The sequence below is a fragment of the Eublepharis macularius genome, chromosome 2 (assembly GCF_028583425.1).
Source record: "Eublepharis macularius isolate TG4126 chromosome 2, MPM_Emac_v1.0, whole genome shotgun sequence".
In the NCBI taxonomy this organism is placed as follows: Eukaryota; Metazoa; Chordata; class Lepidosauria; order Squamata; family Eublepharidae; genus Eublepharis; species Eublepharis macularius.
In genome coordinates this window covers 140,084,727-140,109,722 of record NC_072791.1, presented here as the reverse complement: position 1 = coordinate 140,109,722, position 24,996 = coordinate 140,084,727, and the positions used below count along the sequence as shown (strand labels likewise).

Sequence of the window (24,996 nt, the reverse complement as noted above, 5' to 3'; positions counted from 1 at the left end):
GAGATGAAAGTTTGCAGCCCTACATGTAAACTCTGGATTGGAGACACACACCTCTAAGAAAACATTTAATACTGGAGAGTCTGGAGATGTGAAAACCTTGACATCCCAGCAAGACAGATACCAGTGTTGCTGCTTGCCTCTTCAGGATGTTGGGACAAAGTCCTTTGCACTACCTGTATCTGATTGTAGTAAGGTATGTCCCGGCCTGGGACACTGTAGCTTCCACAGGCTCTGGAGCCTTTTCCTGTCCTGCAAATGAAATCCTGCCCTCAAATCCCAGTTGATGTATGGAGACCCCTGGTGGGGTTTTCATGGCAAGAGACTAACAGAGGTGGTTTGTCATTGCCTGACTCTACATCCCTGATCTGAACTGGAGATCTCCCATCCAATTACTAACCAAGGCCAACCCTGCTTAGCTATCCTACAACATCTAAAAAAACCAGCATCTACAAGCTATCATAGATTCATGTGGCTGAGGCCCTCCTGAAGATCAGTAAGATGTTTGTGACCTCCTCTGAATACCCCATGGTGACAAGTTCTGGCCTCTCAACTTCTAAACAGTTAAATTCAGCAATCCAGGTCTGGATAACAAGCTGGGGCCTGAGTGAGCATGCCCTGTCATACTAGAATTAACAAAAGGGGCTCCATGGCTGCTAGAACCATGCTTGAAAATATGGTATCCTGGTCCAATGAAGAGTTACACAAATTATTCCTTCCCACTCTGACTAGAACTTCTTCAGGAATCTGATGATCAGGGGAATAACTGGAAGAGCATATAGGTCAAGAACCTGTCAGGAGCCTACCTGTCCCATGTCTAGGAACTGCAACCAAGAGTATCTACTGCAAATTTTGGTGTTCTGACAGACAGACACAGCTTCGCAAGAGAGGAACCAACTGGCGGCTTTTATATTCTGGCACAGCAATGACGGGATGGGGGAGAGACACAAAGGAGACTTCTGAGACAACTGCCCTCTAGACTTAATGCTGTCCAATTCCACACACTGTGGCCTCCCCTTTTATTTGTTTAAACTCCTTCAGCCACCCACAATCAGTAAAAAGTTTTTATTAACTGGTTGGTAGCAAGTAAGCTGTGTGTTTTCTAAACAGTTCTTATTTGTGACCCTAATAGAATAATATGGTACTTAAATGTGAGGTAAGTACAGACCCTTTTCACAGCTATTTTGACTGAATAGAAAAGTCACTGATGAAGATAAACAACAAACATTTACAGAAAACAAGGGGTGTAAGCACAGTAAAGGTTTAATATGGAATACTTCCGCAAGAATGTATAGCTTGCTCTCAACTTCACTCCCCAGAGATTGTAAGATTTTCTCACTAGGAGTTAATACACTGAAACTGAGCATTAGTTACTAAACACATACCACTGAGGAGAGATTTTATTTTTCTCCAGATAGGGTTCATCAGTGTTCAAGATTCAGCTGTAACCTTTTAACCACACTTGTCAAGCTTACACACAGGTTCCAGGCCACTAGCAGAGATCCCGGTCATAGAACCTATGCATGGAAAATTAGATCTGATAGTACCTTAACAGGGTGTTTGTAAAGTTTCCTTCTCTAACCTGACCCCAAATCCTGACTAAAAACCACCAACAGAGAAAGTCTGTCTAAGCTTACACTGTTATCCTCAGCCGCCAAATCCCTGTCTGAGGAGGAAAGTATCTCTTTTCCCTTCTTAAGATGGCTCACCGCCTCCCAGCCAGTGGAGTTCCAAGGGCTCTGACTGGCTGGCAATCACTTGGATTTCCACAAGGCTTAAATCACAAGGATTAATTCAGAGCCCCGGAGGATAGGTGGGACTTTGGGGATGATTGCTACACCAACCTTCTGACAAACTGTCTAGAGTATGTAATCCTTGAGAAACAATTTCTCCTGGCGGATTACTGCCAGCAGAGCCAATCTGTCTGCCCACTGATTAATCTGCACAGAGGGAATCTGTGAATACAGACAGTAGATGGTTCTCTGCCAAGGAGAGAAGCTGTAAAGCTTCTTGATGGAGATTCCTAGACCTGTTCCTTCCTTGTTGCTTTGTCCACTTTGGCTGTGATGGGACGTCATGTGTTCTCACAAGCATGGTCTAGCATTTCACCCCCCCAAAAATCAGCTTCAACACTCTGACCTTAATTTCAACAACAGAACGAAAGCAAAGCCATTGTAGAGGTCTTGCATAATGCTCTAACATAGAATGGAGTCCAAAGGTGTTATCATACATCCCAAAAGATGAGCTAAGAATGTGTGTATGTACCTCTGATCTATGGCGACCCTATGAATGAAAGTCCTCCAAAACTTCCTATCGTTAACAGACTTGCTCAGATCTTGTAAACTGGAGAACTTGGCTTCTTTTTTTAATTAAGCCATCATGTTTTAGTTTTTCCTCTTTTCCTACTGCCTTTTGCTTTTCCTAGCATTATTGACAATTTTAGCTTCTAGGGAGAATTCAGGCTTGATTTGATCTAGAACCCATTTATTTGTCTTTTTGGCTATTCGTGGTACCTGCAAAACTCTCCTCCAGCATCACATTTCAAATGAATCACTTTTCTTCCTGTCAGCATTCTTCACAGTCCAACATTCACATCCATACATAGTAATAGGAGATATCATAATTTGGATTAGCTTGACCTTGGCCCCCAGAAACACATCCTTATATTTAAGAATCTTTTCTAGTTCCCTCACAGCTGCTCTTCCAAGTCTCAATCTTCTTTCTGATTTCTTAGATGCAGTCTCACCTTTGGTTGATGATTGAGCGAAGGAATAGAAAATCTTGAACCATTTCAATTTCACTGATAACTGTAAAATTGTGTGATTCCTCACTAGTCTTTACTTTTCTCTTCTTGATGTTCAGCTGTAATCCTGCTTTAGCATTTTCTCCTTTAACATTCATCAGTAGTAGTTATTTACTGCCAATAACGTGGTGTATTTGCATATCTCAAATTGTTAATGTTCTTTCCACTAATTTTCACTCCACCTTCTTCTAAATCTAGTCCAGTTTCCATATGATATGCTCTGCATAGAGGTTGAAGAGGTAGGGAGATAACATGCATCCTTGTCTGACATTTGCCAATTGGAAATCATTCTGTTTCCCCATATTCTGTCCTAACAGTAGCCTCTTGTTCAGAGTACAGATTGCACATGAAAACAATTAGATGTTAAGAAAATACAATGGTTGATATATCTTCAGGCAGCTTCCAGATTAAAAGAAGTCCTTAAGGATTACAGAGGCCAACTGAGGGATCTCACCGATTTTGAGAAGATAATTATGCAGAAAAAGAATCATATGCTAGGTCAAATTTACAAATTCTTACTTTAATACGATACAGAGACAGGTTAAAAATTGTATGATAAAATGGATGCAGAATTTTGGAGAAAGCATAACATTTCAACAATGGGAAAATCTCTGGACTAAAGTTATAAAATTTACTGCATGCCAATCACTCAGGGAAAATTGGTATAAGATGTTTTTCAGATGGTATATTACACCAAAAGACACTGAAAAAATGGACAAGAAATATGTAGGATTGTGCTGGAAGTGTAAAGAAGCAGATGGCTCCTTCTTTCATATGTGGTGGACATGCAAAAAAAGTAAAAAAAAATTGGAAAGCTATATATGCTGAGATTCAGAAGATTCTAAGAGTTAATTTTGCCATGAAACCCCAGATCATGCTGCTGGGAATGATACCAGATAACATTGATAGAACATTACATCAACTATTTTGGTATTTGGTGATGGCAGCAAGAATAGCAATGGCAAACAAATGGAAATAGGAAGAGTGCCCCACTAGAGAAATTTGGAAAGATAAAATGTTAGAACATGCGGTGATGGCAAAATTGACAAACTATATCAATAGAAGATATATCAACAAATTTGAAGAGAAATGGGGAAGATACTTTGTTTACAGTGAATAAAACTTTATGAGGTCTTAACTCTGGAAACCAGAAAGAATTGACGTATTTTATAATTTGATTTTAAGATGATCAATTATATAAAGATAATTGGTAGTTTAGGTAAATAGTTGGTAAAACAGAGTACAATTTGGAAATATTGGTATAAAAGTAACATGTTTATTGGAAAGTAAAGTATTATCACAAGGTAAAGAGATATAGGATATAAGAATTTCCTTTGGTACAAGATAAGGAATAGAAATAGGTTAACATCTCTTATAGTAACTCATATTTATACTAAAGGTTATGGTAATCAGTCACATTAAGAAATAAGTAGTGATTCTGCCAATAATTGTTACTGTTAAAAAGGAAAGATAGTATAGAATAACAATGAAATAACGAGGTATTTATTATTATTGTTATTAATATTAACTAATAAGCAGGAATAGGCTCAAATTGTGCTTGTGTAGTACAATTGGAAAATATATTCCAGTTAAACTTAATAATTAATTAATTATTATATTAATTTCTATTTTAATATTGGTAAAGCTTTTGGTTTTCGAACTCTGTATTTTTGTAATCTTTGTAGCACATAGTTATGTATTTGTCTTAATTTTCCTTCCATTTTTACCCTCTTTCTTCTGTAGCCCCTTCTGTTAAATTAAAAAAGAAAAAAGAAAACAATTAGATGTTGTAGCACTCCCATTTCTTTTAACACTATCCATAGTTTTTCATGATCCACACAATCAAAAGCTCTGCTGAAATCTATAAAACATAGGCTGATTTTCTTCTGAAATTCCCTGGTAAGTTCCATTAGCCATCATAAATTTGCAGTGATCTCTAGTGCATCTTCCTTGGAGCTAAGAATATGATCAATATCAAACTTGCCACTTGCAACATAGAAAATTTTCAGTATGTGTTCCTGTAAGAAGAATTTTGCATAACTCATGTTTAGAATTTGCCATAAGTTCCTAAAGGAAAGGCATTTCTCTCTGCAGAGCATTAGAAGATATATGGAGATCAGCGCTGAGCGATTTACATTTTTGGCAGTTTTGGTAAACCAGTCTGCCCTGAAACCACACAAGAGGCTCTTACATCCGGTCTTGCTGTCTTTTTCTCCCCATCATTTTGCTTTGGATGGCTCTCTAAAAGAACATGGGAAAGAGGAAGAGAAAAATGGTGCTGTGGTACTTTTCTTCCCCATGACTCAAAGACTGCAGGCCAAGCTGAAAATAATCCCTATTGAAAAGAATTGCCTTAGCCAACAAACTACCCAAGAGATACAGGATAAGCTACACCCAGACACAGGGTTTGGTTATTACTAGGGATGGGCACGAACTGAAATACGAACAAAAGTTCATCATGAACTGGGCCAGTTTGTGGTTTGCGAACCAGCGGTTCATTGGTGCACATTTCTGATGAACCACAATGAATTGCTATGATTTTTAGGGCTGTTTGTTTGGTTCATTTTTCGGTTTGTTACTGCAGACAGCCTGGCTCTGATCAATCTATTCCCTAGACAAGGGAGGGATGGCCTTCTGCAGACTTTCTGCAACCCTGGGAACACCAAGGTCAGCCCTCTAAAGCTTGATAGGCAAGCTCTGGCTGCCAATCAGAGAACTCCCATTCTGCTCTATGAGAGCAAGAGTATATAACCCCCAGCTCTCAGGCGAGTGGTTTTGGTTTCCAGCAGACAGTTAGACAGGGAGGAACTGCTGTTGGATTTTCAGTCACAGAGGGAGGTATTTGAAGCTTATGCTTGAGATTCTGGTGCTTCAGGGCTCTGAAGCACCCGCTTCTGTTCCACAGCCAGGCTCAGGGGCTAAGCCTAGTGGATTACTCATCTGAGGAGTCTTTTATTTTGAGCACTTCTCCCGGTGCCAGTCTCAGGAGCCAAGCCTAGTGGGTTCCTGTGAGGACTCACAAAAACCTTTTATGTATTATATTTATTAGCAGTATCATTATTATTTAGAGCAACTGTCCCGGATGGGAAGATGTCAGGGTGGATCAGGGCTCTGGAGCACCCCCTGTCCTTGCCCAAGTGCAAATGCACCCCCCTCCCCTACAAAGGGAATTTTAACTTCTTACCCCATGGGTCCTTCTGTCCCCTAGTCCACCAGTGCCTGCCACCCCCTGGCTGCATCCCAGCAGAGGGACTTGGTTGTCTATAGCTGGGTTCGTTCCAGGAGGTTCTGAACCCCTCCCTTTGGGAATTCCATGCCACTAGACCATCCAGGGCCTCGACATCCCAACCGCTTACTGATGCAGCTGCCCACATTACTCCGTACACCCCATCCCCTACTTAACCCCCTCCTCATGAGTCCCCTCAAGAATCGCCCACCATGTTGCGGAGATAGATTCCGCTGGTGGAAGGCTTCCCTCTCGGCCACCCCATTGGGGAGATAGACTGGTCACTGCAGCTCTCACCCAGGACTCTTTCCATTTCCCCAAAGAACTTTCTTTCCTCTCAAAGAAGATTTTTGTCTTTTCTTTCTGTCCTTTCAAGGAATATTTCTCCTCAAAAACTGCATCTTTCCCCCCAATAAGATTTCTGTTCCCCCAAGGTCTCCTTCTCCCCAGGAGTGACCTTCCATCATGGATCGCATCTGTCCTTTCCTGTACAAGATTATTCCTGTCTCCCCAAAGAACATCTACTCCTATCCCCCCAAGATTAACCTCCTCTCATAGAATGTCTCTGTCCTTTTCTTTAAAAGAATGTTCCTGTCTCCCCAAGAACATCTTGACTGTCCCCTCAGAGTACTTCTGTCCCCCCCAAGACTACCTTTGTCTCCCCAAGAAGACCCCCTCCTCCCAGGAACACCCCCCAGAAGATTTCTGTGCCTCCCGGCATCAGCACTTCCAGCCTCCCACCCACATACCCCTCTCACTATATCTATTCCCCCAAGATTCACCCACCCACAGGGGAGATGGATTCTGAGCGTTGATTCCCAGAAATCCACTCGCTCCTAGGGATAGTAGGATTTTGGCTGTGGCTGCTTCTTTCTCACATATGCATACCTCCCACCCATGCCTTTGCATCCCCCCAGGAATTGTCACTTCCACCCTTCCCTGTTCACATCTGCCTCCTCACAAGTTGCGTCTCTGCACGCCCCAAGACCCACCTTATAGCACAAAATTGACCTCATAGTGCAACAGCAACACCCATTTCATGAAACAACATCTATCTCATGGCACAACACATCTACCTCATAGCCAAAGATCTGCCTCTTAGCACAACACCTACCTCGTGGCCAGGCATTGACTTATGCAACCTCCACCTCATCAAAAATCCACCCATGCAAGCAAGCTTGTTTGACTGCTGCACCCATGGTTTCCCCAACTACAGCAACTATGTCCCGAATAAGGAAGCAGGCAGGTGACCGCCTCCCAGGCCCATGAGGAAGGGACAGCCATCCCCTGAATCCATGTCCACAATGGATGTCCCCACCCCAGGAGCCCATCGCCCCTGTGCAGCTGACCTCCCAGGTCATGACCAAGGACCAGTAGGCATCCTGCAGGGTTGGGCTCTTGGGGGCTGAGGTGCTGGGAGCTGCCATTCCCCATCACCTCCCTCTTCTTCCACCCCTTCCCATCCACCTACTGCACTCAGCCTGCAGCCTCCGAACCTCCTCGCAGAGGTCCTGCTACAATTGGTGGAGCTCCTCATTATGGAATGCAATGCTGACATGCAATGGAGACTTGCTGATGCCTAGCTGTCCACATCTACCTCCCTCCAAATTTTGTCCCCCACAAAATCCTCACTTTCAGCCTCCTTTCCCCATCTAACACCTCAAGAGGTCTGTCCCCCCAAGAATCATATCTTTTAGTCTCCTCATGGCCACGTCTGCCTCTTCATGATGATTCCTCTCCCACCTCCCCTCACTCACCCTGTTGAGGAGATAAGAGTCTGGCTGTGGCAACTCCCACCCAGGGTTTGTTTTCATATTAAAAGGCTTTTCCTTTCTGGCTTTCATGCTCCCCATTCCTTGCCTGCCCCATTCGGAAGATGCTTTCTGGGTGTTGCTAGCTGCTCCGACCTTCCAAGGCCTTCCTCACATCCAGCCTCCCCTTGCCTACCCCGTTGAGGAGATGGATTCTGCTGGTGGAATGCTTCCCTCTCGGCCACCCCATTGGGGAGATGGATTCTGGCTGTTGTGGCAACTCCCACCCAGGGTCTGTTTCCACATTAAAAATCTTTTCCTTTCTGGCTTCCAGGCTCCCTGTCCCTTGCCCACCCCGCTGGGAAGATTTCTGTCCTCCCAAGGTCTCCTCCCCCCCCCCCCAGGATTAATCTCACCGCATGGACCACCTCTGTCCTTTCCTGTACAAGAACATTCCTGTCTCCCCAAAGAACATCTACTCCTTCCCCTCAAGATTAACCTCTTCTCATAAACTGTCTCTGTCCTCCTGTCCTTTAAAAGAATATTCCTGTCTCCCCCAAAACATCTCTTTGACTGTCCCCTCAAAGAGTACTTCTGTCTCCATTCAAGCTCAAGAGCAGTTTTTCTGCTCCCAGAAACTATCATCATTCCACTCTGGGGGCCAGCATTCCGTTCTCAGAGGAAGATTCTCTAACTCCATCCCACGTTTTCATTGCAACGTTTTGGTGCTGCACTGTATTTCAATGGAACCAATGCAAGTCAATTGGCATTTGTGGCTCCCATTATATCTAATGGGCCTTCAAGCTTCTCCCATGGTTTTCACTGGGAATTCTTGTCATTTGTTTTAGTATGTCCTCCCAGGGGCTCTCATTCCACTCTGGTGGCTGTTATTCCAGTACCAGAACGCTTCTGCTATGGCCAGGGACTCTCATTCCACACTGGGGGCTGTCATTCTAGTCCCAGAACACTTCTGCTACTCCCAGGGGCTGTCATTCTACTCTGCAACCTGTGATTCCAGTCCAAGAGCACAGATTCTGTTCCAAAGGGCTGTCATTCCACTCAGGGGACTGTCATTCCAGTCACAGAACAGTTTAGCTGGTCCCAGGGATCGTCATTCTACTCTGGTGGCCATCATTCCAGGCCCAGAGTGGTTTATCTGTTCCCAGGGACCATCATTCCACTCTGGGGACCATTCCAGGGTCATTCCAGGCCCAGAACAATTTGGCTGGTCACAGAGACCATTATTCCACGTGGGGGGGAGGGGGTCATTCCAGCCCCAGAGCAGTTTAGCTGGTCCCAAGGACCGTCATTCCAGTCTGGGGGCTGTTATTCCATTCTCAGAGGAAGATTCTCTAACTCCATACCACAATTGCATTGCAATTTTTTGGTGCTGCATTGTATTTCAATGGAGCCAACGCAAGTCAATTGCTATTCATGGCTCCCATTATATCTAATGGAACTTTCCTGGGGGCACCCACTTTGGCGGTCTGTAACTCGGACATTCAAAACCCAATCTTCGCCAAACTTGGAAGGTGGCTGGAGGAGAGCCTGCTGAAGACTCTCTGTGAGTTTGGCATCTCTGACTGTCAAGGGGGCCATTCTACGGCCTCTGGAAGTGACAAAGTGATGAACCGCATGAACCAAACAAACTGATTCATGAACCGGGCAAGTTCATGAAAGCTCGTGGTTTTTGAAACGTGATGAACCATGAATTGCCACTTTCCTGGTTCGTGCCCATCTCTAGTTATTACCTCAATGTTAGGAACCGTCTGTGTCTGCTTCTGGAGATTAAGTCTGGGGCCTTCCCCAATCTTACCTGGCATCCTCTCTACCAAATGCATTCGTGAAGGACCAGTCTTTCAAGGCAACCAGCAGCCTGGCAACAGGATCCTTTCTGCAACTGATCTGTGGCCAACTGGCAAGACAAATCACGGCTTGCAAAGGCTGCCCTCCAAGAAGAAAGCCGCTGAGCTGAGATCCTTTCATTTATGTGTTACCTCACGGCCGATGCTCTCCAGCAGAGCAAAGCAGCAGAATAAAAACACCTTTTTTAAAAAGTAGATTTCCAAAGAAGGAAATACAGAGACGAGCAGAGAGGAAGGCTATGAAAAGGGGAGGGAGGGGAACAACAGTAGAAAACAGAAAAGCTACAAACTGCAGAATTCCTAAATTGCTTCACAAAGCCACTACTAACTCTGTTGTAAAAATCATGTTACTTACGTGGCTACTCATAAATTTCACAACAGAGCCAACAGCTGTTCAATGTGGCAGGTTGCAGCCAAAAAACATCATGGGGGACAGGAGGCTGAAGCCACTGTTTCTTTTGTGTTGTGGTGGCAAAAAGAATAGAAGCAATGTGCTCCAGGGCAGTGCAAAACTCCAACTGCACATCTGATACAACATACTCATGTTATTCTCCAACACACACACAAGGACTCTAATGTGTAGGCGGAGCCTCAGGCTTGAACTGAACTGCCTGAACTGGGACTCTCTCACACAGAGAGATAGGAAAGGGGATCTAAGCCCTGTCTCCAGATCTGATTGGTAGGAAATTACCCATCAGTTAGGCTTTCCTGCCCTTAGAATGATTTATGGGTTCCCTGCAGAGCCTGCATAGAAGGAAGCAAAGCCAAAACAGGACACCACAAAGACATACAGTATCCAACTGCAGATTTGATTACATGAGATGCTAAACACAAGGTGGGTTTGGAAAAAACCCAACCCAACTCGTGTTCAACTTCTGACCGCGTTCAACTTCAAAATGGTGGAGGGAAGGGAATGGGCTCCTGAGCACAGTGGAAAGTATGAGAAGTTTCAATGGTTCCCATTTTCTGCCCAGTGAGGCTCTGCAGAGAGAAAAGGCCCATGGCCTGCAGGCTGTTCATCTTACCGCTGGAGACACATGTCTCTCAGACATGTGGATCAGGCAACAAGAGATCCTTAAAAAGGGAAATTATCTTCTCTTCTTCTTCATACAGTCTAAAGAGAAAATCACAAAAGCCACCACAGCCTTAGTTTCTAAACATTCAAATTCTTTGCACTAACCGACTTCCGGTTTGGGATTTATGGAGGTCTAACGCAGCTCCATTTGCGGAGCTGACCGGACTGCCGTTTTAAGCGGCCGGCGGGGTGAAAATAGCCCGCGGCCGACTGCTCTCAGGCGGAGAGCAGGCAAAGAACGCTCGAGACCCTAGGGCGCGTTGATCTCGGACGAGGGGGGGCTCTACACAACGGGTCCCCTCCCGATCCTTGAGGTCCCACCCTGAGACAGGTCGGCTACAATCTCTGCGGCAGTTTTGGGGCCAACTCGGCTGGCATAAGACCTACATACCCAAGCTTCGATTGGGGGAAGAAGTGGAAAGGAGAATCTGAAACCGAAACAGCGATTACAACCCGAGAAAAGTGAAGGGAAGGTAAAGATCACTATCTTCCGATACGGGACAGATTGATAAAAACAGAGAGGAAAAAAAGTAGACTTTTAAACTGCAACAGACTAGTGAAAAGGAGGGGAAGCTTCGGCAGGAGTTGTATTAGAAAAGAGACTAAGTTTAAAGAAGTTATTAAAGAAATCGGACTATTGTTTTGAATACCTGTGGCTTTGGAGCTGTGAGAAAAAGACACCATCGCGAGATCTGCTGTGGGAAGACGGGAGACAGGAAGTGCGTAACAACAATAGAGCGGCTGGAGAGAAGCGGCCCTGGCTGGAGGGCAGGAAGAAGGGAATCGCCATCTTTGAGAGGGGAAGGGCCGCGGCCTCAGCGGAAAAGGAAGTAGGCCATATTGGATTATAAAATCATAGAGAGACCATAGAGAAAAGACGCCCGACATTTTGGACCCTTTAAAATTAATTTATGCAAGAAGACAGGGACATTTGAAATAAAAAAGGTACTAAATTTAACGCCACGGAGTTAAGGAAGAGAGCGGACTCGTGGGAGCGAGCTAAAGCAAGCCCCACGATGTCGAAGAAAGAGTGGCAATCGGCAATAGAAAACCTGGATAAAAAACTTTTGGAGGTGATTAAAGAATTTAAAGACATGAAATTGGAGCTGATTAAAGAGGTTAAACAGACAGTAAAATCGGAGTTGTCAGAAGTAAAATCGGAGCTGTCAGAAGTGAAGAAAGGTATGGAAACAATACAAAGTGAATTACAAGGGACGCAGCAGAGAGTTAAAACAGTAGAAGGAGCGATGGAGAACCTAGCAGATACGCAACAAACAGAGATGAGGCTGATGAGGGGAAGGATGGCGGTTGCGGAAAGCAGACATATGGAGAAGCAGCTCAGATTTCGTGGCCTGCCGGAAGTGGAAGGAAAGACAGCGCAAGAACAGATGACGGAGGTGTTAGCTGAATACCTGGGGAAGGAGGAGGAGGATGTTGTGGCTATCCTAGATGTGGCATATCGTGTGAATTCGAGAATTGCAACCCAGAGGAAACTACCAAGAGACGTGATTGTACAATTTACAACAAGAAACATGAAAGAGAAGATTGTGACTAAACAGTTTCAAGATCCATTGGAGATCGATGGCAAGACAATTATCATAATGAAGGAACTACCCAGATCAGTGTTACTAGATCGGAAAAAATATAAAGGGCTAATCCAGATGCTGAAGGACATGAAAATCAGGTACAGATGGGAGCTCCCAGAGGGTTTGTCCTTCGAATTTGGAGGCGCTAAAAAGCGTATCAGATCTGAGCGGGAGATGGAGCGATTTATAAGGGACAATGAAAAAGACTTACCAACAAGATTATGAATATGGAGTGTAAAGTATTATCTTGGAATGTAAATGGACTAAATTCACCGAATAAGAGAAAAAACATTTTTCACTGGCTATTAAAACAAAAATGTGATATTGTTTGTTTGCAAGAGACTCATATTCGAAAACAGGATGTAAAATATCTAAAACTGGGAAAATTGGGCAAAGACTTTGTAGCGGCCTCAAGTAAAAAAAAAAGAGGAGTGGTGTTGTATGTAAAAGAGGAGCTACAACCAAAATTTATAATGAAAGATGTGGAAGCCAGATTTGTAGCAGTGGAATGTACTTGGAATTTAAAGAGAGTGTTGGTAGTCGGAATCTATGCACCCAACGGTGCAAAAGAGAGCTTCTTTGAGGATTTGAGGAAGCATTTAGATGATCTTTCATATGACCAAATAATTCTTGCTGGAGACTTCAATGGAGTGACAGACTTGGAACTGGATAAAAAGACTACAATGACACAAAAGAAAAGAGGACTATTACCAAAGCTCTTTTTTGAGTTGATTCAACAAGAGACTCTCGAAGATGTATGGAGGAGAGAATATCCTAAAAGTAGGCAGTTTACTTTTTATTCTGCAAGGCATTCCACGTTATCAAGAATTGACATGATCTGGGCCTCAAAAGATTTGGCGTTATGGACTAAAGATGTAGAAATAATGCCGATGGTAGGCTCAGATCACAACCCAATTATGTGGAAGCTGGGGAAAAGGAGGAAAAGGAAAGCATGGAGAATAAATGAGGATTTGTTACAGGAAAAAGAGAATATGGAAATATTGAGAAGAGAGACAAAGTTTTTCATTCAATACAACGTGAATAAAGAAGTACCAACTGATAAAGTTTGGGATGCTTATAAGGCGGTTATAAGGGGCATACTAATGGACTTAAATGGTAGAGCGAGAAAGAAGAAAGAGGAGAAGAGACAAGAGATTGAGGAGAAAATAAAAACTAAGGAAATACAGTTAAAAAAGAGACCAGGGAAAAAGAAATTATACCAGGAAATTAAAATATTGCAAGAACAGCTAACAGCAATGAGTAATAAAGAATTGGAGTGGAATCTTAAAAGACTGAATCAGAAAGTGTTTGAGGGTGCAAATAAACCTGGGAAGTACCTGGCATGGCAACTGAAGAAAAGAAGGGAAAAGAAAACAATAAATAAAATTTGTGAAGATGACAAAACGTATTTGGAACAGAATACCATTAGTAGAGCCTTTTATAAATTCTACGCTAAACTGTATAATAAGAAAGAAGTAAATAAAGACTCAATAGCGTCATATTTGGAGAAAATGACACTTCCAGAAATCTCGGACGCTTGGAGAAATAAACTGAATAGTGAAGTAACGGATGAGGAAATAAGTAAGGCAATACAATCTGCAAACCTAGGAAAGGCGCCAGGGCCAGACGGACTTACAGCTAAATTTTATAAGACTATGGCCAATGAGCTGGCACCATTCCTAAAGGAGGTGATCAATGGAGTTTTAAGGGATCAAAGGATTCCAGACACTTGGTCTGAAGCGAACATATCATTGATCCCAAAAGAGGGCCAAGACTTGACTAGTGTGAAAAATTACAGACCTATATCGTTACTCAACAATGACTATAAAATCTTTGCGAAGATACTGGCGGAGAGACTGAAGGGGTGGCTTTCGGAAGTTATAGAGGAGGAGCAAGCAGGCTTTCTGCCAGACAGACAAATAAGAGACAATTTAAGGACAGTGATTGATGCTATTGAATATTATGATAAGCGTTGTGACAAAGAGGTTGGTTTCTTCTTTGTTGACGCTGAAAAGGCATTTGACAACTTAAACTGGGACTTTATGTTTGCCACTATGGAAAAGCTACAATTAGGAGAAAGATTCATCAGAGCAATTAAGGAAATTTATAGAGACCAGACTGCAGCAATTGTGGTAAATGATGAATTGACTAAGAAATTGACTATAAGCAAAGGAACAAGACAAGGTTGCCCGTTGTCTCCACTGTTGTTCATTTTAGTATTGGAGATTCTGATGATACAAATACGACAAGACGAGGAAATTCGAGGAATAAAAATAAAGGACTATTCATACAAGGTCAGAGCATTTGCGGATGACATAATGTTAATTGTAGAGGACCCACTGGAGAACATGCCAAAAGTGATAGATAAGATCAAGGAGTTTGGAGATTTGGCAGGTTTCTTCATTAACAAAAAGAAGTCAAAGATACTATGCAAAAACATGACTAAGCAGAAACAACAATTGTTAATGGAAACAACGGATTGTGAAGTAACAAGTAAGGTGAAATATTTGGGAATTGAACTGACTGCAAAGAATATAGATTTGTTCAAGAATAATTATGAAAAATTGTGGATTCAGATTGAGAGAGACTTGATTAAATGGAATAGGCTCAACCTGTCATGGTTGGGTAGGATTGCAGCGGTTAAGATGAATGTGTTACCAAGAGTGATGTTTTTGCTACAGACAATACCAATCATCAGAGACTCTAAACAATTTGAAAAATGGCAGAGGAAAATATCAGATTTTGTATGGGCAGGCAAGAAGCCTCGAGTGAAAATGAAAGTTTTACAAGATGCAAAAGAAAGAGGCGGAATGCAACTGCCCAATCTGAGACTTTATCACGATGCAATCTGCCTAGTTTGGCTGAAAGAGTGGATGACATTAAAGAACAAGAAATTATTAGCCCTAGAGGGATATAAAAAAATATTTGGATGGCATGCATACCTATGGCATGACAAAGTAAAGGTCAACTCGATGTTCCTGCACCATTTTGTACGGAGAAGTCTATATACAATCTGGAAGAAGTACAGAATTTACCTACAAGAAGGAACTCCTTGGTGGGTGGTTCCATATGAGGTGATAGACCCGAGAGCTGTTGACAACGAACGACAATGTTTGACATACAAAGAAATAACTAAAATAGAAGCATCTAAACTTAGAATAAAGACGCAAGAGGAACTATCACCGAACTACGATTGGTTCCAGTATAGACAGATCAGAGATTTGTATAACTCGGACTCTGTAAAGGGAGGTATATGAATAGAGAATTTGGAACTAGAGCAGACCCTTTTTAAAGAGGACAAGAAAAGAATATCCAAGGTATACCAAGTACTGTTGAAATGGTATACTGAGGATGAGACAGTTAAAACACAAATGGTGAAATGGGCTATAAATTTTAATAAAGAGATAACAATGGAGGCATGGGAATACTTGTGGAAGACTACAATGAAGACAACGACATGTACAAATATTAAAGAGAATATTTACAAAATGATCTATCGTTGGTACATGACACCAAAGAAGATTGCGCTAGGGAACTTGAACACTTCTAATAAATGCTGGAAATGTAGGAAGCATGAGGGCTCCCTCTATCACATGTGGTGGTCGTGTGATGTAGCCAGGCAGTACTGGGGGGAAATAATAAGAGAAATGAGTGAAATTTTACAATTTCAAATAAATAAGAACCCAGAACTCCTGCTACTAAACTTGGGAATGGAGGGAATTCCAGCCCATCATAGGACGTTGATATTTTATATGACAGCAGCAGCTAGACTTTTGTATGCGCAAAAATGGAAAGTACAAGAAGTGCCAACTATTGAAGATTGGATTTACAAATTGCTGTACATGGCAGAAATGGACAAGATGACAAGAAAACTGAGAAATCTGGACTCAGGGCAGTTTAACACAGATTGGGAGAAGCTGAAACAATATCTGGAGAAGAAATGGGAGGTGGGAGGAAAACTGTGGCAGTTTGAGAACTACTGAAGTATAATAAAATGTAGAGGGGGGTGACTTTACCGGGGGGGGAAGAGATAAATGTGAATTTATAAGCAGTTAGATTAACAGATTGATATATATATATAGATATATATAGGTTAATAGATAGAATATTGATAGAAAATAATTAATGATAAGGTTTAAATATAAGTATTGAGTAACCAACAATATTTTCTTTCTTTGATAAGATTTGTATAATGCACCAAACTGAATGTACAGAAGAGTCAAATTGATTGACTATGTGATGAGTTATATAGAATTACCATAAAAAGATACAATGAGTAATATATAGAGAATAAGTCAAATTGTTTGATTTAAATGTAAGATTTTTATGGTTTATGATATATAGGTTTATGATATATAGAAATATTTAAAACTGGAAATGGGATAAATTGTTTATCCAAGATGGAAACAAAGACTTACAGTTTGGGTATATAACAAGAAAAGTAGTTAAGGATGTACTGCTTAGTATAATGGAGAATGTATATTTGTTTTAGATAGAGGAATTTAATAGAAGTAAGGGAAAAGGGACAAAGGGGGGGAAAGCTGTTGGAAGTCAACAAAAGGGGGGAAAGGGAGGGGGTTAGAAGTGAAAAATTTGGGGAAAATTGAATGTAATGTTAAAAATAACGGATTCTAACCCAATAAAAATTTTTTCAAAAAAAAAAAAAATTCTTTGCACTAACCATTGCTCTCTTTACAAGAAACATTGTCAGGTCTGACATTAGTTCCTTGTGTGTTCTAACCAGAGAGACTCCATTTTAATCCTGTCAGTGTTTTAAGCTCTTCTTTTGCAGGTGACAAGCAGTCCAGTTACAGTTATCTCAAAGAAGAGGAATGTTTTGACTACAGTCTTTCCAGCCCTGGGAAAGTTTCACTCTCTCAGCTTCAAGCCGTTTGTTTTGAGAACTGTGGGGGGAGGATGGGAATTGCTGGGCTATGCTATTCTGTACCTTAACCTTTACCTCCATTCGTAACAATACCCGTGTACCAGCCAAGATATTGCATCTTGGCCAGTGGACTATAATGGTTGTTTATATTCAGTAAAATCTTTTGAAACCAATGGACTCATGTCTAATTGCAAGAGATAGTCTGGATTGCAACTTTTAATAAGCCACAGTCTGACAAACATAACCCTCTCTCCACTGCTTTAGCTGTAAACTTTGAAACATCCTTTTTATGGAGTTGCCTGACCTCTCTAGTCTGTCTTGAGCAGTAACTTTTCTACTGAATGAACCCCCTCCTACACTGCATCTTCATCATTAATTAATAAAAGGGGAAGTAACAATGGGAATGTTTACAATTTCTACATCAAGTTCAAACTTAAAAATACAATCAAGAGCTGTGCCTACAATAAACGTTAGGAAATATGTAGTTAATCCTCAAACTCTTCATATGACATACTATTATATAATGACAAAATTAAAACCTGCACTGCATACATTCCACAAAAGACATTTAAAAGTAATCTCTGTATTAAGAGAAAGAGGTGCGTGAGTGCATGCAAGCATGTGCTAACATGCAATAGCGTTTCAGGCATACAAAAGGACAAAGCACACTTCAGGGCAGACTTAATATATGCTATTGTAAATAAAGAGACAGTTGCCTTTGCTTATGTCTCTACTGTCCAAAAAGTTTCTGAAACTGAAAGCAAGCACAGATTGCTATGTTGTCAGTACATTCTCTGAAATTCTAGAACACAGCATTTTTTCTTCAAAAAGTTCTTTATCCACATTTTGTTTTCTCTACTTCCATCACTACACTGGTTGGGAAGTTGTACTAGATCATAACACTAGCAAACCTTAACATTTTTACAATTTAGCATTATGAGCAGAACTGCGGTATTCATTCCACAGCGTATGGAGAGCCACATACACAATTACTACTCACCAAAAAAGTCACATGACTACTCAGCACCATCCTGCCAAATGTACGCATACAATAGATATAACTAGAAATACTAAATATGTCACTATAACTAATGTACCTCTACACATATTCCTGGAAATTCTGCTCCTGGTGATCGGGGGACGCTTGAGGAACAATGTTTGGGCAAAACCCAGTACCGAGTATTAAACTGTACCATCAAGCAGCAGCGTTAGCTTGGATCACAGGTTGGATTATAAATCCAAGTAGCAGACATAAATTTGAGACAGTGGATGCTAAAGAAGGCATCCATAATGATCTATGGATCAAGAAATCATGGAAATCTATTCATTAACAAGATGGGACTCATATTATAAGGGAAGGATTACTTAAAATATGGTTTCACTGTAGAAACAGATTGAGCCCACTAATCTTCCCACTGATGTTGCCAATTAATGCTCACTATGACTTAGCCACGAGAAATAGAATTGATCAGCTTAGCTATGAATCAATGATGGATGAAAAAGGCAATGTAAAAACCTAGCAAGAAATTTAAGCTCAAGGCAGAAATATTCCATGGCTGATGTATTTTCAAATAGTATCAAGACTAAAGGAACAAATCCTTAAAGAAGGTGGTAGATTGAGAGAAAAGACACTATATGAACTATTAATATCTGGAGATCGGAAGCATCTCCTAGGGAAGATTTATAAAATCCTACTGCAATATCACACAGAAATGGAGCAAGTAAAAACTTGTATGATAAAATGGATGGGAAATTTTGGAGAAATATCCCGATGAACATACGGAAAAATTTATGGATTAAGGATATAAAATTTACAGACTGTCAGTCACTGAGAGAAATTGGTATAAAATGTTCTATAGATGGTACACTTCTCCCAAAGACATTGCGAGAATTAGTAAGGGTTACAGTGGACACTGTTGGAAATGTCAAAGCATGGATGCAACATTCTATCGTATGTGGTGGACCTGAAAGGTAATGCGAAAATATTGGATAAATAAACATGAAGAGATGCATAAGATCCTTAAACTTAAATTTGAATTAAATCTGAAAAATATGCTCTTAAATATCATACCTACTAATGTTAAAAAAGTGCAGGCAGATCTTTTCTGTTACATGGTGACAGCAGCAAGAGTACTTTTTGCTGCAAAATGAAAACAGACATCTGTCCTGATGCGTTAGAGTGGAGAGATAAGATTTATGAATATGCATCAATGGCTAAACTGATTATCTATTTACACAACAGTCCGATAGCTGAATTTTGGGGGAAACGGAAGGATTTCTTTGACTACTTAGGTAGAAACTAACTTTAATTAAGGCAATTTAGCATAAAGACAAGAATTAAAACAAAAAAGCTGATACAGTAGTTTGTATAGGCAAAATTAACCAAGGAGAGGGAAGGAGATGGAAGGAGAACTATTATGTAACTATGTTCAGGTATGGCAAATTTCAAATGTATCCCTGTATTAGTTCAATGTAAGTTTAAATGCAGTGCTTGTATAAGTTAAATAACTTTATATGTATTGTTTATATAGACTGTATGTCTCAATTCAATTGCCAACATAGTATTTGTGTATAATCTTTTATTATGCACTTTCTATTTTTCACTTTCACATATTTTCTTTTTTAAATAAAATCTTTTAAAAAAAACTTGTTTCTTTTTTTCTGACAACTGAAGACAACCTTTGGATCTACCACGTATTTTGTTCAACTCAACTTTTTACTAGAAAATGTGGTTAAAACTGGGAGATATAGGTAGTTACTATATCAACAGTTTATTTTACAAGTAGGGTATAATAAGCTTTTCTTTTATGCCACTATGGGATAATGTAATTCGACAGAAAGTTCTCATATGAGTTTTGATACAAATTCTGTTTGGATAATTTCCGAAAACTGCTTTTAAAAAAGAACCATCATTTCACAATCCTGCTTAACTTTTAACATCAGTAATTATTTACATTAACATCAATATACAAATCTGTCACTGCAATTAATTCAGAAAGAGATAGAGAAGCACACAACAAGCAATGAAATGCTATTTATCCAATCAACTTATAAAAATTCACAAGGATTTTTTTAGTACCTGATCTCTTTCAAGCAGTTTCATCATGATTAACCTGTTGGGTTCCCCTTCATCTCCATTTTCATAGCAGTTAATAATGTTGCTATTGTTTTTATTGACAATATTTATATTCTGCTCCTCAGTGCACCATTTCCAGTTCCGTTTACCCTTTAAAAAATACAAGACTAAAGCTGAACAACAATACAACAAGATAAAAGGAACAAAATATATTAAAAAGCACAGCAATCTAAAATCAAACCAATAAAAACCAGTAAAAGATTATTAAATAATCAAGAGCCAGTTTAATATAATGATCAGACTAGTATCTGGGAGACCCAAGTTCAAAATCCTCATTGTCCCATGGAAATTTGCTGGGTGATCTTGGGCCAATCACACACATTCCATCTAGCCTACATCTAGAGTTCTCAGGTGCAATCCCCTGGCAGTTTGCCCCCACTGCCTGGCAATCGAGGTTGCAAGCAGCCCAGCGATCACCCATCACCAGCAGGCAACCCAAGCAAGTACACAGCAGGGCGCAACAACATTGCTCTTTGTGTGGGAGTGCTCCTGCACTTCATGGGGGCCGATTTTGGCTCCAAACAGGCCGATTCTAAAATAGTCGAACCCACATGAAACGTGGGAGCATTCCTGCACGTGTGATGAGATCACTTCCAGAAATGATGTCATCATGTCACCATTGGGAGTGCATGTGAACATGAAGTTCTTTGTGCTAGTAAGTACCACCCTCCCCCCATCAGGATGGTATGGAGGCCCGGCAATCCTACCTACATGACAGCATTGTTATAAGGATAATATGGAAAAGAGAACAATGTAAGCTGCTTTGGACCACCATCCAGGAGAAGGGCAGGATATAAATGCTGTAAATAAACTTTAAGATAAAAAATACAATCAGTATACTCATTAAAACCATAAATAAAGGATCCAACAAAAGGTATAAGCATGGCCATTTTCTTGGTGGCTATTTTTTCTTCTTCTTTTGTGCAGAATACTGCACCATACCATAAATGCACACAGTAGCATGCAGACAAAAAGACTATTAGCTCTCACATCCCCCAACAGTCTCTTTTGACTAGGAAGAACCTCCAAGTTGCTCACCCAGGCGCTGAGGTGGGATGAGCAAAGGACTTCTATGCTGCCTCTGACACAAATGTCTGTTTGACACTGGCTTTCCACAGGATCTTCTGGGGCCCTCCATCAACTTCTGACAATCAAGAGGACATACTCTATGGTCAGCTGACACAATGGGCTGGTGTTTTTTCTTCCTGCAAGCAGCAAGACTCTACTACTCTGCGTAAGCTGCTTTTAAAAAATAACAAAATTTTATTGTTAGGGCTGTTGAGCTTCAGGAGACTCACATTCTCCTCCAAGAAGTTTCCAAGCAAAAAGAATTTCTTTCTTGGCTTTAGTATTTCTCAATCTTGCTTTTGTTGACTATTTCCTTGTTTTATTTCATACTTTTTTAACTTCTGGTTCTGCCTCTATTTTGGGGCTGCTGCAAAGGTATACTTAAGTGTTTATTTTCAGTTAGCTTATTCTAAAACATAGATGTTGCTATTAATGAGATTTTATTTCAACTAAAAATACAAAGAGTAAGGTCTAGCCTTCCGATGTTCAGTATATCCACTGTAAAAAGGTACAAAGAAGAGACATCGCCAACCCAAAACTGAATGTGGAACTTCTGCCACATTTTAACCAGAGTTCTCTTTTAAGATAGAAATCTTATGTGAAACTAGTTATTTCAACTATTTTACTGATCTTTTGAAAGTTACTTCATGTATTTCTTTTAAGTGGAACAAGTGTTCAGATTAATAAAATAGGTATGCTAATGAGTTAGTAGCAATGTTACAAGTGCCCAACAGGCAATAGTGTCAATTTAAAAAAAAGAAAAAAAGAAAAGTCCAAATGTTAGTTAGCAGGTACACGATGGTGCCATTACAGTGATCTGAATAAAACTGCCACAATTTACATACTCTGGCAATTGTGATGTGCGGAATTTCACTTAAAACAGTAATGATTGCAATGAATAACTCATCTTAATTTCCTTCTCCCAGTCCCAGTTTGATGCTCTTACTACTAGACCACACTGGATCACCACCTATATCACAGGTTTACTACTACACCATTTTCTCTCCATCAGAATAGTGACAGACCCACTCCCTCCAAGCAGTATTGTTGCTGAAATGAATGGATCCCCCCCTTTTAATTTCTCCCTTTTCATCCCCACCCTGCTCCTCCGACTTTTCTGAATATGAGGGCAGCTATTCATAGCTATCAGGACTCTGGGATGGGGAATTGACCCTGTTTTATGTAATTTTTAAAGCAACTTATCAGTGAAATGCACTTCCCCATCTATTAACATATTTGCTATGAATCAAATTAGTCTAGGAATCACCTTGTAGTTACAAGTAATATTGTGATGGGATTGGAATTTACAATTAGCTTGGAGACAGCAACACTTAGCTACCAAATTCAGCCGCAGTTCGGGTACCATTGTTCTGTAGGAGCCTGGCCATTCTTTCTAGATGGCACTTGATACATATAATTTTTTTAAGAGGAGGAAGGGGCTTGATGAGTTTTCCAGCAGCTAAGAGGTGGTGGTTTTATTTCATTCAAAATGTAGCCCAAGCCCCAGGCCAACATACATGGGATATACCTCATTTTATGCTCTTTAAGAGCCCAATGACTTGAGCCCAATGATTAGGACTCTACCACCAAGAGCCCTACAAAAAAGGCAAACTGCTCCCTCAACTCAAGACCACCCAGTGAGTTTCATGGTGGAATGGTGTTTCCTGTCCAACCATAATACACCCCACATTCATCAACCCCATGGGTAAAATATAACCTGGGCAAAATACTAATGGTGGAAAGTCAGAAGGAGATACCTAACTCCAACAAGGAGACTGAACTCAGGATCATTTCCAGTACTCAACTGCACAGAAGCAAGTCCAGGAATGTGCAAGGTAGAAAAAGAAAAAAAGGACATTAGCTTGGACATGGGTTTGTGAAAGTGAATGCATGCAATGGGGAATCACAGCTGAAAGTTAAAATTTACTACACCCCTCCCCCCAATAAGAGTAGATTATGCCTTCTAATTCTGAGACCACAGTCTCACCCTCAAGACTGTGTGACAGCTGCACTGCACAAGATTTTGGGCAGAGCTACAGCCAGTACTTTCTGTCTACCAGGAATGATTTATACCACTGCCACTGTGCAGATGGGGAGCAGAAACCCAGATCAACTTCAGTATAGGTTAAGGCAATCCTGATGCAATGCTTAACCACAGGTAAGACTGACATGGGAAGAGCACATAGATCTCACACTCAAGAAGTGTGTGATTATTGTCAAGCAATGCACAGCATTACAGATGCACCCACCCTTCAACAATTTTAAACAGACATTACATAGAAACAAAATTGACATGAAAATTCTTTTCACTCTTCTGATATCCATTAGCAAATTACATGCAAATACCCAATAGCCCCTTCTGGAAAAGAGTAGTGCCCTAGTTTCCACATCAGTCACTTCCTCATGAATTCTTTCCACCCCACTACCTAGCCTAGAAAAGCATACAGAAAAGTTATGCAAGAATTGCAAAGTTATGGGGGGCAGGATTGCACTGGGAAAAGATTCTGGCTGTCAGCCTTGGTTGTACTCAATGTATGCAGAAGTCTCTGATTAGGAATGCTTCACAAAGGCTTCAGAGTGTGCTGGTCTCATCTTATAGCCAATAACAGGGGTTGATGAAGAATGGAAGGATTATCCAGATTCAGTAACTACCAATGTAGTTTACTTATTTGCCCAAGTTTTTAAAACAAGCCCAAGTTGAATTCCTTTATCTCTCAAAAGTTCTTCCTTCACCACCGTGAACATGTACAAACTGACAAGCATTTCTTAGGAGGGATGGAACTAAATTTTACCCTTTAACAATATAATTCTATGCCTGTTTATTCCCAGGTAAATGTGCATACAACTGCTGCTTGAATTAAGACAATAGCCAAATAGCATACAGGCAGTTTCATACATAAGCCCTCATGTACTGTAGGTAGATTTGAATTAAGATACATTCACACTTTACTTAAAAAAAGGTTTTGGAAACCACAACTCAGCCCATATTAAGATGATACAGAACCAAGCAATGATGTGTGAAGGAACTCTAAAATATGGATTGATGGCAAGGGATGAGTAGGGGGTGGACAATCTCTAGCACTATAGGGGGGAATAGATGGGTTGAATACTCAGAAGATGACTACATTCTTAAAAGGACAATGTTGAAATATCCCAACTAGCCATAAGGGATATCAATCAGTCACTTAGATGACCAGTCTTCAAAGAAATTATAAAAATCCTTTTGTTCGGGAGCAGAGCACTTTACACAGTATTTTACAAATATATTTTCCTACGTCTTTGCATTCTTACATCAGTATACCTAAAGGAGAGAGAAGCCACACAGATCCAAAGAAACAGAACCATCACATCATAACACAAACCCTTTCCAAATTTCACATCATTACTCTGCAAGAACAGGAATGGAATCACTTCTACTCTTGCATGCACTTATGTTTCCTGTTGACCAGAATCCCTCCCCTAACCAAAAAGCACAGCCTAGCTTCCTCTTATGCCTTGAGCAGCAACCCAATGAGTAGAAATCAGCAACTGAAGCCTTTCATGGCATTATCACTCAGCAACAAGGCCCGCTTGGAAACTGGCAAACCTAGCATTTGCTCAGCCT

At 40.8% G+C, this 24,996-nt stretch overlaps 1 protein-coding gene across 3 annotated transcripts in view; it reads right to left on the bottom strand.

Annotated features, from left to right (window-relative positions):
* HRAS (HRas proto-oncogene, GTPase) overlaps positions 1-24,996 on the bottom strand; it is a 120,960-nt gene that overhangs the window by 76,228 nt on the left and 19,736 nt on the right. The window contains exon 2 of one of the 3 annotated variants that reach the window (XM_054971492.1): positions 20,268-20,414. The exons of the other annotated variants lie outside the window; for them this stretch is intronic. The gene's annotated coding sequence lies outside the window, so the exon portion shown is untranslated. The remainder of the gene's footprint in view (positions 1-20,267; positions 20,415-24,996) is intronic. 3 annotated transcript variants of the gene reach the window in all.